At 41.1% G+C, this 20,323-nt stretch overlaps 1 protein-coding gene across 1 annotated transcript in view; it reads right to left on the bottom strand.

The window, feature by feature from the left end:
* CELF2 (CUGBP Elav-like family member 2) overlaps positions 1 to 20,323 on the bottom strand; it is a 508,648-nt gene that overhangs the window by 382,686 nt on the left and 105,639 nt on the right. The window contains exon 2 of the mRNA XM_047741384.1: positions 9,987 to 10,022. The gene's annotated coding sequence lies outside the window, so the exon portion shown is untranslated. The remainder of the gene's footprint in view (positions 1 to 9,986; positions 10,023 to 20,323) is intronic.

The raw sequence follows: 20,323 nt of genomic DNA, 5'->3' as shown, positions 1-20,323 counted from the left end.
AGCAGGGATCATATTACCTTGCAACCTCCATAGGGCCTTACATATTTCCTTGTTCATATGGGTGAATCAATGATGCAGCTAGCAATAATGATATTGTTAGTACCAACAGGGGCATTTTAAAATTTCACTATTATGTCAATAATCATCTTCATTATTCATTAAATATTTTTTTTAATGGAGAACTATCCACAGAAACCTAATTTCACTTAAATCCTAATTTGGGGATGAAGTCCCTTTACCGTGGAGGGGGAACTTGGTGCGCTGTAATGAATTATGAGCCATCGGATGTCAGTCTTGTAGATGCTAGTTCCATCGGTCTGAATCTGGGTGAGGAAGGGTCTCGAATGTTGTATTCTAGTGGTAAAGTAGAAGTTCCACTATTCATGCTCCCCATGGGGTTCCCCAAGGGATTCTCTTTAGAACCCTTCTGTAGCTCAGCATTACTCTTTAAAGTTACATCTCTCTCCCCCTAAAAAAAGCATGAAAAGGAGAGCGTTAAGGATGAATGGTCTGGCTAAATGGTGAATTTATTTTCTCTGTTGGCTGGTGTCGCTGCTCCAGTTTGGTTTTATATAGTGTTATGTGAGTTTAATGTTGCTTATTTGAAAAATGGAAACAACAGAGGATGCTTGAGTGGTTTGGGCCCAAAAGGAAATCTGTACTTTTGCCAGAAAGAAGGAAAAGGGAAATCCATAAAAGGAACATTTACAAAATCTAACTGGAAAAGAAAGGTTCATGAGGTTTAAAAAAAAAAAGTATGTATACATAAAGGTGAATTTTATTAATTTATAGACTACTGGTAGCTTGGAAAGTCCAAACCTCAGTGGAGGCTAGTGTTTCCGAAGGTGCAAAAAACCAAGCCAGCTCTGAACAGGGAGAGCAACTCTCCCACCTGGTGTTTTGTCAAAGCTGAGCAGACAGCAAAATCAAGGAGCCTTCAGGGAAGCGAGAACAACTTTTTCTCCCCACGAGTATACTTTCTTTGACAAAGTGGTATTAAGTAAATATGAGAAAATTGTATTTAACACATCATTTTATCTTGGTGATGTCCCTTTAAATGCAAAAGAAAATGAATGATGGAAGATCAAGAAACAAAATTATTTATCCAAGAGGCTGCAATAGCTCTGTGAATGCTGGGGCCAGGAATTCTCCTTATTCTGCTCTGGCTTACCTTCCTGCAGGCTGTGTGTGTGTGTGTGTGTGTGTGTGTGTGTGTGTGTGTGTGCATGCGTGTGTAGTTACCCTTCAATCTCAGGAAGTGGAACTCTGACATAGCAAATAAGAATTCTAATTGCAAAATTACATGTTCCGTGGAAACCGTTTTCTACACCTTTGCTCTGGAAGCTCTAAAGATAGGGATGCTTCCACAAACAGAATGAATGAAGCCCCAATTCTCAATGGTGACAAATTCAGGAAATGGCAGGTTTTATCTTAAAAAGTTCAACCGATACACAAAAGCTCTCGTGCATGCCAATAATGAAATTATCGAATTGGGATAAATGCGCTTTTAAGAATTTTTATTTTGATCATTTATTTCAGGTAACACTTGTGGATAATATAACATAGCTTTGAGTTATAGAGCAGATAAGGAAAATGTAAAAAAAAATTAGGGCAGGCCTTTATTAAAATTTTAAAGTATGCCTTTGCCATACTCTTATAAAGAGCCAAATAGGGTATCAAAATCTCTGGAGATCACTAGTATAATTTCTTTATCATGTTCCATTTAAAATTTAATTATGCAGTCTACAACAAGAAGAATCTGAGCTGTTTAAATAGGTCATGCAGTGAGTAACTTAACAGTATTCTAAAGTTTTCCTTGTAAAGATCATTCTTTTGATAGTCTGTTACACATCAGAACTCTATCTTATAAAACAAATGCAATTTAATTCAGTCACTACAGGCTCATATACATCTGTAAAGAATGAAATGTTTTGATTTAGGTAATTTAGAGAAGTGATGAAAGGCACATTTCTGGAAGAGCTGCCCATGTTGGATGGCCAGTGTCTTCATATAGACTGTCTTTGGGTAATCATTATCTCCATGCAGGATAGAAAGGTCAAGGGAATCCTTTATTTAATGTTTGGGGCATTTTGCTTTATTATGTTTCCCTTATTTCCATAATCATTCGTAGCAAGACAACAACTTCTGCCACTGAATAATTAACCTATGACTTAGAGGTGCGTATGGCCTCTGGCTTGCTTCTCCATTCTCCACCTCAAATTTCACCCAGCATGCAACTCTAATTTCTTTATAATAAAATAACAAATTTAACACTGTGTTGACCACCTCTATTATAAATATCACTTCATTTCATTCTCAGGACTATTGGTCTTATGATTATCCCCATTTTACAGAGAGAGACCATGTGGCACACAGAGGGGAAGACATTCATCCAAGATCACAGAACTAGTAAGTGGCCAAACATGACTTGAGAAGGGGCTGGAGTTTGGCTCCAGAGCAAATGTGAAAAACCACTTCACTAGGCTGCTTTTTACAATACAAAAGGGACCTTGTCTTAGATATGGACAGTGCTCAAATGTTGGTGAAGGTAATTAGCATAAATCCATTTTGAACGGACCACGGTAATAGCTACCATGTATTGATTATTTTCTGTGTGCCAGACACTGAGCTAAACTGATTATATGCTTTATCTTCTCACACTGACACTTTGAGATAGGTATCATAATTTTTCCAAATTTACAAAGGAAAAACTGAGACAGATATTAACTAACCTGCTCAAGGTCACACAATTAAGAAACAGCAGACACAAGACTCAAGCACCCAACCTTCTAAGCTCTATGCTAACACAAACTCAACAGCAACGGCTCCAAACAGCATAGCAACAGTCAAATTTAGGTTAGTAACTTCTCAGCCATTAAGATGAATGTTTCTGGGTGCCAAGTGTATAAAGCAGTGAGCAGCATGTGCAGGGTAAGAGAAGGCAGAAATCATACATCTGGTCTACCACTGGTTCTTGGGAGAAGCCTTCTTCAGTGCTTCCTTGCTCCCTTCCTACTACCCCCCAAATCCCCGAAATCTATGTGTTAAAGCCCCAACCCCTAATGTGATGGAATTAGGAGGTGGGGCCTTAGGGAGGTAATTATATTTATTTATTTTTTTTTTTTTTAAAGATTTTATTTATTTATTTGATAGAGAGAAATCACAAGTAGGCAGAGAGGCAGGCAGAGAGAGAGGAGGAAGCAGGCTCCCCGCTGAGCAGAAAGCCCGATGCGGGGCTCGAACCCAGGACCTGGGATCATGACCTGAGCCGAAGGCAGCGGCCCAACCCACTGAGCCACCCAGGCGCCCCAGGAGGTAATTATATTTAGATGGGTTCATGAAGGTGGGGTCCAAATGATGCAATTAGAACCCTTAGAAGAGACACCAGCAAGCTTTCTCTTCCCCCCCAACTCTCAGCCATAAGAGGATAAGGCAATAAGGCAGCCATCTGCAAACCTTGGGTCAGGTCCTCACCCAGACACTGAGTACTGAATTGGCCAGCCCCTTGGTCTTGGACCTCCCAGCTTCCAGAATCTTGAAAAGAAATGTTGTTTAAGCCATCAGTCTGTGCTATGGTATTTTATTATAGCAGCCAGAGCTGACTAAGATACTAACTCAAACTTTCATGCATTCATTCAAACCTTTATTCAGTCAGATGGTCAAAGACTGATATAAATATTTTGTTCAGGCACTGCTAGGCACTGAGGATAAATAATGAATAATAATGGGATCTCAATGTGGTTTCTACTTAGTGGAGAAGGTGTCTAAGTCTTCCATTAAACTGCAGTATCGGGTGACACAAATGCTAGGATAGGAGTTAGTACCCAGGGCTTTGGAAATTAACAGACAGTGCATAAAACCTTTCAGGACAAAGAAGCCGTCATAGAAGAAATGGCATCTAAGATATGTGGCTTCTTTTTGATTGTTCGCTAGGTAGTGAATCTGACAGGGAGGGTTCTGAGGATTGTAAGTTCTTAGAGTATAATGGCGTCTTCTGTGGGGAATTTTAATTCCTTTTTTTCCCCAAATCCATTCTATTAATTTTGCCCAGATTGCTCTTTAAAAACATTTAAGAACGTTCTCTGGATGAACAGTATCAAAGAGAATAACAGCTCCTCAGACTGGTGTCTAAACTCCTCACATCAACCGGTCATCCCCTAAACTCCTCTTCCCACCTCCGCACACTATCCAACAGTAAGGCACCACTTCCTGTTCCCTGCGTGCCATCCCTGGGCCTCTGTGATGACTTTTCCTCTATGTGGAGTGCACAGCCCTCTCTACCACCACATGCTTCATCCTGACGCATCTTTTCAAGTCATGCTAAGGTTGATTCATGAAGCCGTAGGATGCCATCCTTGTTTCCTCCAATCAGAAGTGCCTCATCTTATTGCTAAAAGCCCTTAGCGCCTTTTATTTGTTTATCTAAGTTGTCTTATCTATCTTATGGCATTAAATATTTCCACCCAGCACTCTGATGAGCTGTACCTGCTACACCAGACTAAACTACTTCAGGGGAAGAGACAGTGTTCTGTTTGTTTTCTACCAAAGAGCCTACAACTATCCTTGGCATATAGTACTTGATGTGTCTTTGCTGAATTAATGAAAAAATGATAGATTTTTTGAATGTTCAACTACACCAGGCTTGGGTCCCAGGAGAGTTGGGGGAATTATTCTTTCTTAGGGATTATAAAAAGACATGAAATGTTCATCAGTTCCAGATTACTTAGTAAGAGGTTGGCCTGGAAATACCCATATCTTTTTTTCCCCCTACTTTCCTTACTCCCCAGCCCCTGGAAAACAATTTTCTACTCTCTGTTTTTATGAGTTTCATTTATTCATTTGTTTGTTTTGTTTTTTAGAGTTCACAAATAAGGGATACCATGCAGTATTTGCCTTTCTCTGGCCTATTTCACTTAACATAATGTCCTCCATATCCATTCATGTTACAAATGGCAAAACTCCTTCTTTCTCAGGGGCAAATAATATCCTAGTGTATGTATGTATCTATGTATGTATATATGTAGACACATCTTTATCCACTTGTCTGTTGACAGACATTTAGGTTATTTCCATATCTTGCCTATTTTGTTTTTTTGTTTTTTGTTTTTAATTTTTTAAAGATTTTATTTATTTATTTGACAGAGAGAGATCACAAGTAGATGGAGAGGCAGGCAGAGAGAGAGAGAGAGAGAGAGAGAGAGAAAGAGGGAAGCAGGCTCCCTGCTGAGCAGAGAGCCCAATGCGGGACTCTATCCCAGGACCCTGAGATCATGACCTGAGCCGAAGGCAGCGGCTTAATCCACTGAGCCACCCAGGCGCCCCCTATCTTGCCTATTTTGAATAAAGCTATACTGAACATTGGAGTGTAGATATCTTTTTAAGATCCTGTTTTCATTTATATTCAGAAATGAGACTGCTGGATCACATGGTAGTTTGATCTTTACTTTTTAGGGAGAACTCCATACTGTTTTCCACAGTGGCTACATCGATCATCAATTTACACTCCCACCTACAATTCACTAGGGTTCTCTTTCCTCCACATGCTCACCAACATCTGTTATCCCTGGTCTTTTTGATGATAGCCATTCCAACAGGTGTGAGGAGATATCTCACTGTGGTCCTGATTTACATTTCCCTGATGATTAGTAATGCTGAGCACCTTTTCATGTACCTGTTGGTCACCTGTATGTCTACTTTGGAAAAACATTTACTCAGTCCCCTGACCAGATTTTACTTGGATTGTTTGTATTTTTGCTATTGATTTGTGTGAGTTCTTTATATATGCTGGATATTAAGCCCTTATTAGATATATGATTTGCAAATATTTGCTCCTGTTCCGTAGGCTGCCTCTTCATTTTGTTGATGTTTCCTTCGCTGTGCAGAAGCTCTGTAATTTGATATATGGTCCCACTTGTTAATTTTTGCTTTCGTTGCCTTTCTTTTGGTGTCACCAACATTTTTATCTTCTAATTTCTAAAGAAGATCGCATTTCATATTGAAGACAACAAGAAATAGGAGATTCTTTTACTTACCAAAGCCTTCCATGGGGCACAGACATTGAACTTAAAACCCGGTGCCCATGACTGAGAAATATGGCCAATCAGAAAGTTTAGTCTTGTTCTTCCACTACGTGGAATCTGTTCAGTTCAAATTCCAAATAAAAAAAGATCAACTGAAGACTAAAATTCCACAGGTGAAACTGTAATATAATGACTTTTATCCCTGATAGTCACATAAACAAGCAGTTCTGTCTTCTTGGTAGAGGATCTCAAAGAATAATCCTATGGCATATGCTGGTGCTCTAGAAATCGGGGGTTCAGTTACAATATATTTGATATTTATATTCCATAATCACCGCAAAGAAGGCATAGACAAAAGATCAAGTTGTTGGATTAAAATATAAGAAAAAGTCCACGTTTTTCTTTCATGACTTTCATCTTTGGCCCCTGACTCCAACAGCTAAAATCTCGTAAAACATGGCCTCAAAGTTACATACTTATTTCAAGCTTTATTTATTAATTATCCTCAATGAGCATCCTGACCTCTTGTTGTTGTGCTATAAGAACTATTGTAGCACTTCAGCTACTTCTACTAAGGTCTATTCCATTGCTTTATTTTCCATAATATTTAGTTTATATAAGGAAAGTGGACTATGTCAGCAAAGAATTAAAATGCTTTCCCTTTGTCAAAAATAGCCACTAATAGTACATGATTGTGCTAAAACCTCCATTAATATAAACCTTGCATATACCTTTACTCTGCTATCCAAAATCAAGGGCTAGCTCTGTTTAAATATCATTTATATTGGGCGCCTGGGTGGCTCAGTGGGTTAAGCCGCTGCCTTCGGCTCAGGTCATGATCTCAGGGTCCTGGGATCGAGCCCCACATCGGGTTCTCTGCTCAGCAGGGAGCCTGCTTCCTCCTCTCTCTCTCTGCCTGCCTCTCTGCCTGCTTGTGATCTCTCTCTGTCAAATAAATAAATAAAAATCTTAAAAAAAATATCATTTATATTAAAACCCCCACTGGCCACCACTAATTTAGTGCCTCCTTTCCATTCGAATAGTTGGGTGTTTTACCATAATTTAATTAAAACACATCTACCTAAACACCCTTCACCATTAAAAAGGATCTTGAAAGACAAGCTTGTAATGGGAAACAAAAAAACAAAACAACAACAAAAAAAAAACAACCAACTGTTCAGAATGCTAAATTGTTCTCTGCTACAGCAAAATAAAGGCAGGGAGTCACCTGTGAGATTGAAAATGATCATTTTCACAGTTCAGGAATGAGCAGCGTACATTCCATTCCCAGGACACTTCCAGACAAAGAGGACGGCATGAATAGTACGTGTAGCCAGTTTAAATATTTGTTTTAATCCCAACGAGATCATTGGTTTTAATATGTATAATATAATTACAATGCTTAGCGCACATTGCTCATATAATCTAATTTTTTCTGGTGACATATAATTCCTGGGCTTTAATTTCAGCAATGGCAGGAACTCAAAAACACATTTAGGTTATCATTAGTAACGAAAAACAACCCTGGTACCTGTTTGAGCACCTTGTGCACATATTTCATTTCAACTTCAAAGCATTTTTAACTACCAAGACACAACCCACTGCTACGTGATTTGTACATTTTCACAGAATATCATCAACCAGCGGCGAGCCACTTGAAATTAATGCCATGTAAAGCAATTAAAGTTGAAATTCTCCACCCCGGTGCAATATATATAAATGGCCTTGCAGAAAATTTCAAGACAGTCAAAGCCGATGAAAACCAAACCATAAAACTGCTTTCAAATGCCACGGTCTTCCTTCCCAGCCACATATCACTAGTTAGCAATTGCCTGAATGTTCCATTTTTCCTAGATGTCAAAGCATAAGCACATTTTTAGGACGCAAAGGATAAAAAACACAAAGTGTCATGTTCCAGTCATCATTAGCCAACCCACAAACAAAATAACTACAGGTGCCTTGTTCTAAAGAGCACCAAGGTTTTCCAGGGCTCATTTGCACTTGGCCAGTGACAGACTGGAGAAATGTACAACAGGGCAGGAAGCTGAAGAACAGACTGAATTCTACAAGACTCCACAAACAAATGAGTGCTAGTGAAAGAAGTAGTTTGCCGCCAGCAGAAGGATTCGTCACCAACGGTATTAACGTTATTTCATGTTAATGCGAAGAAGAGGAATAATTGTCCCACACTGCCCTGGAGAAAGTAAAAACGATACCTGAGACCACATTAAAAGAAGCATAATTGAGGGAGAACTGACATATTATTTCTCACACCCTAATTGTCGTGCGTTACAATGACTGCGAACTGCAGTTAGGATGGGATTGTTGCGTTTGTTTTCAACACGACGCAACATTAGAATAGCAACAACCCATGGGAAAAAAATAGGTAGGCTCATTACCAAAATACCTCCCCTCAAACTGCAGAAGGGATAGGATCCTCCCTCGAGTAATAAACCAGCTACAGTGAAAGGTCCTTCACAGGCACTGTCTTTTGATATTCACGATAGAACATGCTACTTAATAGAATTCAGGGTGCACACTGGGTCTCTCAGACATCTGAGTAATTTTTATCTGCGTGATGACAGCTCCATGTGGGTTTCATCTGACAATATGAGGGTGGTCTGCTTCTCAGCAGGTCTAGAAAAGTTGAAAGTCATTCTGCATTCCATTATTTGGGGATTAACTTCCTCACCACAAACGTGGGCAGACCCACAAGTCTCTCTCTCTCTCTCTGAAAATGACAAATGCTTAGGTCTTCATCGTGAACTTTCTCCTAGCGAAAGCACAATGACAAACAAACCCAGTGGGGACACACACACCAGAACACACGTCCGCTTCGAACCCTGTAAACCGGCACGCACTTGAAAAGTTTCTTTGGGATGGTATCCAAAGAATTAAGACATAGAATAATTTAAATATTTGGATCACAGTAAACAGGTTTTTTTTTTTTTTTTGGCAATATTAATCATGAGCCTATAAGCAAAGATTTTCTCTACATAAAAAAAAAAGCCACCAAATGTGCTTATCTCCTGTAACAGATGGCGACGATATGTACTTTCTCCCTATTCTAGTGCTGTTCATTATCACATTCTGCTGGCTCTTCTTCTTGTTCTCAAGACTCTCATCATTTTCATTTCTAGCAGTTCCCAGGCAATACCCTATGCCCTATTCACTCATTCATAAGTGGTTACCGAGCACCTTTTAAAACGAAGTAAAGATGCGAGGTGCTGTCTATGATGTCCGCTAAAATACCTCTTAAAATACTGTCACTCCCTTTTTTCTTTCTTCTAATAAACAGTGGTAATCATTTTTGATAGCTAGTTGCCTATAATATACATCCTGTTAATCATCTTATTTCATACAGGGACATAAAATATAAAAAATATATAAAGCACACGGATCAATGTATATATTGATTTCTTTTCCTGGTGAGATAATAGTATTAAGTATTTGTTTTAATGACCATAAGAAATACAAAAGTATTTATATTACCAAAACTATGATGTAAGGTCTTTCACGGAAGCTCCCAATTCTCTCCTAACTCTGTAAGTCATTGGACGCAATCACAATAGTAGATAAGTGGAAGAAAAATACAATTCATTTTGCTAATTCCCATGAATATAATAAAGGAAGCAACATGTTTATGGTTCCTTCAGAGAATATAGCATATATATATATATATATATGTATATATATATATATATATAATCTCCAAATGCATGATATAACTTTCAAAAATGAGAATGATTTCTCTAAGCCATATATGGACATTTCTCTCATATCTCCTTGGTTACATCTCTTATGTGTGACTCATACACAATTTTTGGCATTTGCATCATGAAATATGAGGTCTTAAAATCTAATGTGAGGAAGAGAAAATTACAAAGGCCTCTCCAAGAAGATATGGTATTTCTTTTGAGGTATATCAGAAATCATGCACAGAATAAGCAAAGCCAGCCTGCTTACCTTGGTAGACTTCCCACTAACTTGGTAGTTGTCTCTCTGGAGGAGAAAAAGAAAATATGTATGATTAGCTTATATTGGTAAATCATAAAAATTTGTTTTATAAAACCATAACACAACATGCCAAGGCATGGTAATATCATATGTGTGAGGGAGATAGAATTCAGGATGCACACCAGAAATTTACAATCGACTAACCACATTTCTCATTAATTCCCATAGACATTTCAATGGTTACTTTCAATGAGATTTTACACATGCAAAATATCTATCCCTGCTTTCTGTTTAAAACATTAAGATCTGACAATGTACAACATATACAAAGAAAACGGGAAGGGAAGAAAATCCCCAACCACCTTACAGGTATTTTCCAGTTAAACAAAGTGCCTGTATTTCTTTCTCCAAGAATCATTTAGGAACAAGTTTCTTTAAGCATGTGTCTTTGTGTAGATGATCTCTGTCACCTGAGGTTCATGAAAGAACACATACAGCACAAAATCCAATTCTTCCAGTAGCAAATTGCTGTTTTTTAATTTCTTCATTATAGTGTCCTACCAGGTGGGATTTTTGAAGGCTCATGCTATGTAATTCAAAAGGCACGAAAGACAAGTCACTAATTGAAAGCTTTATAGTGTACTAATAAGAACAACCAGAGACAGATTTCAAAACTAACTTTTTCCTAATTGCAATATCCTATCTTTCAATCAGGGATGCATTCTTGGAAATTACAGGAAGCAAGGAGTAAGAGGTTGAGACGGAGGCTTAATGATAAAAGTGGAGGTGGGTTAGTAAAGGTGCAATTCTTAGGAACAGTGGTACATAATCTTCTTCAGGTCATACAGTCCCTTTAAGAATCTCATTAAAGATACAAACCCCTTACATAGGATAAAATAGTAATACACCCATACATGGGCACCAAAATATGGTGCACAACTACAGAAGGTTTGTGGACCTCCTACAACTACCATGTGTACTCTGGATTAGGAATCTCAGCCTTAAACTTACATTGTTTTTACTCATATTGACCATCCAAATAAAGGACTTCCTCCTCCAGGAATTTTCTCTGGCCCTCCCAGCCTCTAAAACTCTTTCCTACCTACTGTCTGTGACAGTCCCTGGGCTTGCTGCTTCCTATAGGAGCCGTACTACCTTAAATTAACGAATGATTTATAAATGAGTGAATTAAGCTGGGTTCCTATAGAAATAGTCTTTCCTAAATAACCAGATACTTTTTTTTTTAAAGATTTTATTTATTTATTTAACAGACAGAGATCACAAGTAGGCAGAGAGGCAGACAGAGAGAGAGGAAAGGAAGCAGGCTCTCTGCTGGGCAGAGAGCCCGATGTGGGGCTCGATCCCAGGACCCTGGGATCATGACCTGAGCCGAAGGCAGAGGCTTTAACCCGCTGAGCCACCCAGGTGCCCCTAACCAGATACTTTTTAAAAGATTGATTTATTTATTTTAGAGAGGGAGTGTGAGCATAAGTCGGGGAAGGGGCAGTGGGAGAGAGAGCGAGAGAATCACAAGCAGATGTGGGTCTCCATCCCAGGACCCACGAGATCATGACCTGAGCTGAAAGCACAAGTCAGATGCTTAACTGACTGAGCCACCCAAGTGCCCCAATAACCAGATAATATGAAACTTCCAGCTTTGATTGCTACAGAAACTAGGTTTTGAGAAAAAGCCTCCATTCCTTTAGCAAGAACCACAGTTGAAAGTTCTGTCTGTGACACTATTCATTGCTTTATATGTATTCCTCTCTTCTAAGAATACCCTGCCTGCAGTAGAAATTTCTCTTTCCCGACAGAATCAGAACTGTGGGTACCCCAGCCATGAGACACCCCTCCCTTTAGTCTTCCTTTATAACATCGATCGCAACAAGCATCTTTTAAATTCTATTTTAGTATTTATTATTTTGTAACTTGAGGCCAACATTTGTGAGTACTCAATAAATATTTGTTCGATTTGCAAGGAATGAATTAATGAACTCTTCTGACCTTCTTGTTGCCCTGGAGGGTTAGATCTATGTTTTGAGCTTGCTCATAGTAATAGCAGCATCCCAGGGTCAAGGTACATTATATTTCCTTCTTTCTAATCTTTTAACTCTTTATTTTGGCTTTCCAGATTATATGTACTTTAATATTATGAGACCCCTTGTATCTTTTTTAAAGATGTTGGACATATATTATAATATATCCACTTACTTCCCACAGTAGAGCAGCATTTCTCAGCCTCAACTATAATGATATCTGGGGCCAGATATTCCTTTGTCATAAAGGCTGTTCTGTGCATTTAGGATGCTTAGCAGCAGCATTAGCCATTACCTACTAGATGTCAGTTGTACGTATCCACCCCCGCCCCCGACTTTGTGACAAATAAAATGTCTCTATACATTGCTAAATGGCTCCTGGGGCAAAACTGCCATCAGTGGAGAACCTTTGCAGTAGAACAATAGAACCGAAGGATCAGGATTTGACTTCTGTTTCAAAACCTTACTGGCTTGAGAAATATTCTCCACTCCCATGGAAAAACATGGCGGCTGAGCCTGGTCAAGAATGCCCATCTCACTGGCTCATGGCACCTCCTAAGTGCACGCGCTAAGAGTAGGCTACATTTGCTCCCCAACCAATTTATGTTAGGCAGACTCATTCTTATTTTCAAATCTAATTAAACAAGATATAAAACCAATGAAAACTGACTGTGGAAGAGTTCTTGTTTCTTTGAAAACAAAGTGATATTCTTTGGAAAGAGTAAAAACGATGAGTAGCTTATGAAAAATTGATCTTGAATTAAGAGTAGGGGCAAGAAAACTATAAATATTGGGGGTTGAAAGACATGATTTTCACATGTGTTTTAAGTTCTTGTTCCTCTTCAAAAATAAACTAGAAACAGGTGGTCAGTTATAGGTGTGATGTATGCCTGAAAGACAGTGCAAGACTCCACTTGGGGGGTCCACGGACTCAAAGTGTCGGCCTTACTTTTAGCGCAAAAAGGCTACCAAAGAAAGTTCTGCTCTCCACATAGGAAGTACATGCAGGGGAAATTTATGTTTTACACAACTGTGTACTCAAAAATTTACATTAGAATTACAGATATCACTTCATGGGAGAAGTAATTTTTTCGTGAACATTCATGAATGTATGAACACAGTTTAAATGATCAGATGTTACCTAAAAACCCAATGATTCCATTGAAGCACATAGCTCCACGGTTTCAAGAAAAAACACGGAGAGGGAAAGGAGCATCGTGTATGAGTATGGTCTTGAAGAGGGAAAGAAGCATCATATCTGACTATGGTAATGCAACTACGCTCACCAACCAAATGCCATTTTCGAGATTAGGAAAAACATTAGAGCTTTTAAAGCGACGACCTGTTCATTTTTACCCATTTGCTATTGCTAATAAATAATCTGAATTATTCACATTTTCATGAATTTATTATACCTTTTGTAAAGAAATCCTTGAGGAAAATGCATTTAGCATAATATGCTTTATCTAGATAACACTCCATCAAAACCCACTTGAGAGAACTTAACAAAGTATCATACAGAACATTTTGGGGGCAGTGAAACCACTCTGTATATGGTACCGTGAAGGGGGACACATGTCCTTATTCGTTTGTCCAAGCTCATAGAATACACAAGGCCAAGAGGGAGCCTTAATGCAAACTATGGAACTCGGGGTGATAATAATGTGTCACTGTAGGTTCACCAATGATATCGATCCCAGTAGGGGACGCTGATAGTAAGGGGAGGCTGTGTATTTCTGGGGTCAAGGGGGATATGGGAATTCTCTGTACCTCCCTGTTAATTTTGCTGTGAACCTAAAACTGCTTTAAGAAATAAAGACGAGGCTTTTTTCAATGAACTTGCATGGGGTTCTAGTGTCCACCATTACTATGACTTTCTGAACATAATTCATCTTCAGCACTAATATCTATCCAACATATTCGGTGAACACTTAGCATATGTTCAACGAACACACCGCACAGGGTGCTTTCAGAGACACCAAGATGAATTAGATCCTGAATCCTTCTTTCCAACTGTTTATACTCCAATAAGGGATATTATATCAGGTATAAAGGGATGGGTACTTTTGAATTTTATACTACTGAGAGCTCCATTAAGCCAAAGACCATGACTTACTTGTAATGTTCAATACTTAGTCCCTAGCAAAACCCAGACACCCAGTATATATGAGTGGAGCAGAACCAAGAAACATTTCCATTCGCAGGTAATTCCCACCTCCTACATTCATTTCTTAAAATGCCTGTTGGAATTAGAGCAATTGCACTAATTTCCTTTCTTTTGGTACCATTACTAAGATAATCTGATTTCACGAAGAGAGTAGAATGCTAAAAACTAAGCGAAAACAATGATGACAAAAACAACAAAGCACGCTTCCGTGTCCCAAGACATAGAGCTGTCCTGGGGGCTAAGAAGGAGACTAAAATGATGGATGATGGAGGGCACGCGACAGGTTGCATATCCTTGGGCAATTTCTTCTGCCTCCTGGCTCTCTAAATCCCAGAATGTAATAACAGTGCTACCCTCTGATCTGGAGTTGTTGGATCAATCACCAATGTGAACACACAAGAAATCTCCCTGTAAGTTTGAGGTTGTGCTATAAATTCAATGTTATCAAAGAAAAAAAAAGAGAGAGAGAGACAAGAACCTTTCAAAAGCAGATGAGTGTTCTGTGGGTATTAGACAGTTTTCTTTTTTTGTAGATTATCTAGCATCCCTTTAAAAAAAAAACAAAACAAAACAAAACCAACTTGAAGTATGTAAAGCATTCGCCGGTTCACAGTGATGCCAGCTTTTATCATCTGTCTGAAATAGCGTTCTTCCTCATCATGTCCTATCCCTTTCCATTCCTGAACGATGCAAACAGTTCTTTTTTTAGGAACTGTTGAAGCAAGAGCACACCATCCGTTTCTGTGAGCTTGCCAGTTTCCAAAATTAGCTGACAACTATAAAACAGAGGACAAGAGCCCCCATGCTAATTGTGTGGCGGCACGATAAATATTTTGAAGACCTGGAATGTTTCTCTCCAACGGTAGGTGCCTTGGATTCTTCTAGAAGTCCCAAGACTTTAAAACTGTCAAAATCCATTGTGTTTTTATTGCGTGTCCTGCAAATGATTCAACGTTTCGGTTGTAGAAGACGTGAGGTTTCCTTTAATTAAGAGTGAAAGTATGGCCACGAAGCAGATTTTTTTCTTCTTTTTCTTTCTTTATTTTTACTTATCCATTTATTTTTGTCACCTGGCGTGGGGCAAAGAGTGGGCATCTAAAGTTGATCTATTTCCCAATATGACAGCCACAATAAGAGTCACTTAGAAACCTCATTACTGGGGCGCCTGGGAGCCTCTGCCTTGGGCTCGGGTCATGATCCCAGGGTCCTGGGATGGAGACCTGCATGGGGCTCTCTGCTCAGCAGGGAGCCTGCTTCCCCCTGCCTCTCTATCTGCCTGCCTCTCTGCCTACTTGTGATCTATCTCTGTCAAATAAATAAATTAAAGAAAAAATCTTTAAAAAAAAGAAACCTCATTACAAATGAATACATTAATTTGAGACCATTAACTCTTGTCTTACATGGTGAACTTTAGTTTCAGAAAATCTGAAAGACATCAGAGATCTCCTCTCTGATGAAGGAAGTCCAAAGACGCTGCTCATTCCCCTTCATCCAACACTGTTCTCATCCATCTATCATTTATCTGTCTTTATGTTCTCTTTATTTTGTCCCCTCTTAATTTCTTCCCTCCTGCCCCACCTCTCCTAAATTCCTGTTCATGTGATTAAAATTTCTGCTCAAGTGTGTGCTGCCACACATGAGTGTCTGTGTACAGACACAAGGAATTAATCCCACATAAAAACTATGCACACCCACCCAAGCTCACACTTTTCGGACTCACATTTAATACCAGCCACTACTATAGGACATTTGCGTGAACCGACTCCGTCAACACTTACAAAATCTTCATGCAGTCATCGCTATGATTTAAACACGATAGAGATGAGAAAAATGAGGCAGGAAAATGTAAGTAGCTTCTTAGAGCCAAGTGGCTAGTGACAGGGTCAGGATCTGAATCCAGGAATGCTGGTCTCAGAGTTCATGCTTTTTGAACAGGATGTGATATTGCTACACAATATTTACAAGCTACAAAATATATGTGTATATACATATATGTATACATATGTGTATACATACATACATTTCTTTTCTTTCTTTCCTTTTTTTTTTTTTTTTTGCAGGATGGGACCAGCCCAAAGACGGGGTAGAGGCAAACCTATAGAATCGGTTGGAACTGCAGGCTCAGGGCTCCAGCAAAGCCCCTTGTGAGCAGCACAGGAGGGACAGGCCCAGGAGCGCAGGCCTGGAAAGAGGGTGGACACCGGGCTGGGGTTCTCAGGGGAACAGGGCGGCTGCCTGGGTAGCAGGTGACAAAGAGTGAGCCCCACTATCAGCAGCTTTACCGTGGGGGAGGGGGAGAGAGACCAAAACCAAGTGAGCACGCGGGAATTCATTACACTTTCCGCAGCAGGGGTGCTGAAGAAGGAAGGAGCGGGACAGGCGCAGAGTGACACGGGGCATCATCTATAGGGCGGCCGGGAAGGGCTCTCCGGGAGGAGACCGAGGGGACGCGTTGGTGTGTGAAACACAGCCACGTCCTCCCCCGTCTAGACATCGCGGCCCGCTTCTGTCCTTCCCACCGCTGCGTCTCACACTTCTTTTCAGCAACTACTCACTCAGGACCCGCTGCACGGAGCAGACAGTCCGAGGGTCGCTCTGGTGGAGAAAACACGACAGGACAGGCAGTCTGGGTCCCTACACGCAACATGCTGTGAAGGAAGAGGGAGACCAGGCCCCCGTCCACTCAGGCCGACACTTCGAGAACGTCGGGTTTTGACAAGAGACACTCGAGGCCATTTCAGAGGCCGCTGCCTCGCAGTCCCACTGCAGCCGGCGACACTCACATTAGGGGGCCGCCCGCAGCCCAGCCCGCGACCGTGGACGTGACCTCCTGTGCACTCTATCCACGGCATCGGGTCTACAAGGTGGCGTTTCTCTCTTAATCACTTTTGGGATTTGGCTCTGGCCGAGGGTCATCCCCACGGGGACATGGAGCTTCCTTCCGCCAAGTCCCCGCAGGAAATGGGGACAAACCGCAGGGGTGCTGAGCCACAGGGATTTGCCGCAGGCAGCAGGCACGCGTGCGATCTGAGTGGTCGGAAGACCGGCTGGGAGAACTTTCGTTTAATCTCGGGGCTCTGGGGTGGCTCAGTGGGTTAAGCGTCTGCCTTAAGCTCCTGGATGGGGTCCGCGTTGGGCTCCCCGCTCAGTAAGGAGCCTCCTTCTTCCTTTCCTCCCCACTCCTGTGCTCTCTCTCACTATCTCTGTCTCTCTCTCTCTCAAAAAATAAAACCTTTTAAAAAAAGATTAATTTCACCTCATCACCGACCCATCCAGCCTCCTGATAGGCACACCATACTTAGAGTTCTTGCTAAGATTACTTTTGCCTCAAAATTTCTTCGGATCATTCCAAGCACTCCTACGTAAAACACCCACAACTGCGTGCCTTTCTCTGTGTTCCCGAGCTCCGTGGCCTTGAAACAAAATCGCCAAAGATTTCCTTCAATCAGCTCTGCAACACGGCCCAGCTTGCCCCCGGGGTCACCTGCGAGGGGCCACGGTTCGAACAGCCCTGCTGTCCCTTCTGTCCTTTTGAGATGGTGTTAAGGGCTTTTGTTTTCCTTTCTTTCCAAAATGCCATCCGGATGCTTAGCTCAGGAACACACCTGAGAAGGGGAGGCTTGTCCTCAGCGCTGCTGGGGGCATTGGGAAGAGAAATGCATCTCTGTACACACTTGGGTGTTTACCTGTTTGCCCTCCTGCTCTGTGCTCCGGAGTCCCCCATGGTTAAGTCACGTATCCAGGAAGGACCCGAATCAGCCACGAGTAACAAGTCCTGCTCACTAAAACTCACTAATTTAGACTTTAGCCATAGCGAATGTAACCAGCCCTGGAGGACGGTCGCAGAGCCTACAAGTGGCACATGACGTTTCATGTACAAACTTATATTCTCAGAGGCAAAAAAGCAAAAGCAAAAACAAAACAAAAAACCAGACAATGCACATGCAAGGCTGTATGTGTGCCTTTTTTTTTTTTTTACGTTTTAAAAGCTTTGTTCACAAAATGACATCTCTCCAAAAAAAACAAAACAAAACAAAAACAAAACCAACACAAAGGAGACGAAGAGATGTATTTTCTTCAAATTCTATGCTTCTGCCAGGAGGAGGGGGATCAGGTTACTAACAGGTCTCTGCATTTAATACTGCTGTATGATTGTGTTTTCAGCCTTACTGTAATTCCTAAGTGGGCTTAAGGGAAACTCCACCACAAAATTATTATCAAAAATAATTTTTTTTCTTTGATACATCAGTCTGAAAGGAGGCCCATTTTTCAATAATGCCTAATTTTTCTCTATTCGTTCCTAGGGATGTAATATCACCAATAAGTCCTCTTAATGAGAGAAAATCATCCCCACTCCTGATAATTTCTGGATCAAAGAGGGATTTGCAAATACCAGCCTGCATTGTAATATTTGACTAATGGTCTAATCCATCAACCGACAAGTACTGGTACCAAATTCGTTACTGTACGTTATTAGTATGTACTTATCAATTTGCTCAACACATGCATTTCTACAGCTCCTCCTATGTGCCAGCGTCTATGCGCTAGGGACAGAGTGGGGGATAAACACAGACCCCTCACAAGGTTGACCGTGTAGTGTGGAAGCCATCCCAGCAGACACTTGCACGAAGAAATGCCTGCTTGTAAGTAGCATCTGGCTTCATCCCTGATGATCCCCTTCAAAGTTTCTGGGAATAACAGATCCAGAGAGAATTCAACAGCATAACAATGCTGAAGTCTTGACTGATGAACCAGACTTCGGCAAGAGGAAGGATACTTTGTTTTATACATGCTGCCCTTTCCAGGAACCTAAATTCAAAAACCACTGCTCGGGTGAGATGGATGTGAGAACTCGCAGGGCTGCATCTGCTGGAGATGGGCTCTGGCCAGGCGGAAGGGGGCAGAGGACCGAAGACCCATGGGGGACACGGGACAGGAGACAAGACGGAGAAGGTGGTGGTTTCTGACAGCCACAGTCAAGCTCTAGGAGGGATGAAGCGACAGAATGCAAAAAGCGTAGAGATGGTTATACCACCTCCTGACTCCTGGGCTGTTTGAGATTGGAGAAGAGTCTGATTACTTCCCGCCCATTTACAGCTGAGACCTGGAGGTCCTGCCAGGTGCTGGCTGCAGGAGGGCTCTGAGGAACACAGGCTGGGACCCAGGACCCGGGGCCTTGCTGGTTTCCGCCCATCATCCAGAAGTATAAGAGACAGATACGCTCCTATTTGGCATGGAATGTAACCATGACCTCTGCCAAATGAATAACCTTCAAAGGGCTTCTAGGTCCATCTGTGGACCTGGCCTCCACTCTGCAGTAGGGAATGGGGGGCTCAATGCACTGAGCCCCTCCTACCCCCTTTTTAATGAAAAAAAAAAAAAAAGAGGGGGAGATAAAAAACCGAAATTCTGTCAATGCTGATTCTGGCTATAGTGTTAAAAGCACATGACAGCCATCCATGGAAATGGAAAGGTAATAAATACTGTGCTGATATGATTTGAGGGAATCTTATTTTTTTGTTTTTTCACATATAGTATAGTGGCCATAAACACATAATAAAATGCTGAAACGAAAGAACTCACTTCTTCTCTCCAACAGTATACGTCCTTACTCTCAATCTACCCACTTCGACAGTCCTCAGTGACAAACAGGACTGTGCTATTACAACCCTCATCTCCCAGACCAGTCGAGTGGGGAACCAAGAGGTTCCAGAGTTCATGACAAAAAAGTCAAGTGAGGGGGCCCAGCCCTTCCGACTGTAAAGGCTGGCACAGACATCAGAGGTCTGGCCAGAAACCCAGAATTCAGTCTGAGTTCTGGGCACAGAGAAAGGAGCGAGATGAAATTTCTCATCCAGGGGACGCTTTCACCTTCTTAAATTCACCCATTCAAAATAACACAACTCCAGGGCTGTCCGCAGAGGGATAGTTAATGCTATTTTCGATCCTTCTGATTTTCCCGGTCGCTTCTTGGACTCTGCCTGGGTAAATTAAATGCAGTATTCATCACTACCTCGGAAAATTCAAATCTGTGTATTCAACCACGATGGGTCACGTCCAAATCTCTCATTTAACAATTGCCAATGTGCTTTTTCGGTGGCAATAGGCATTCTGAACCCATCCCAGACGAAATCTCCAACCTT

Source organism: Lutra lutra, chromosome 8, assembly GCF_902655055.1.
Source record: "Lutra lutra chromosome 8, mLutLut1.2, whole genome shotgun sequence".
Taxonomy (NCBI): domain Eukaryota; kingdom Metazoa; phylum Chordata; class Mammalia; order Carnivora; family Mustelidae; genus Lutra; species Lutra lutra.
This window is presented reverse-complemented; position numbering and strand designations above follow the sequence as displayed.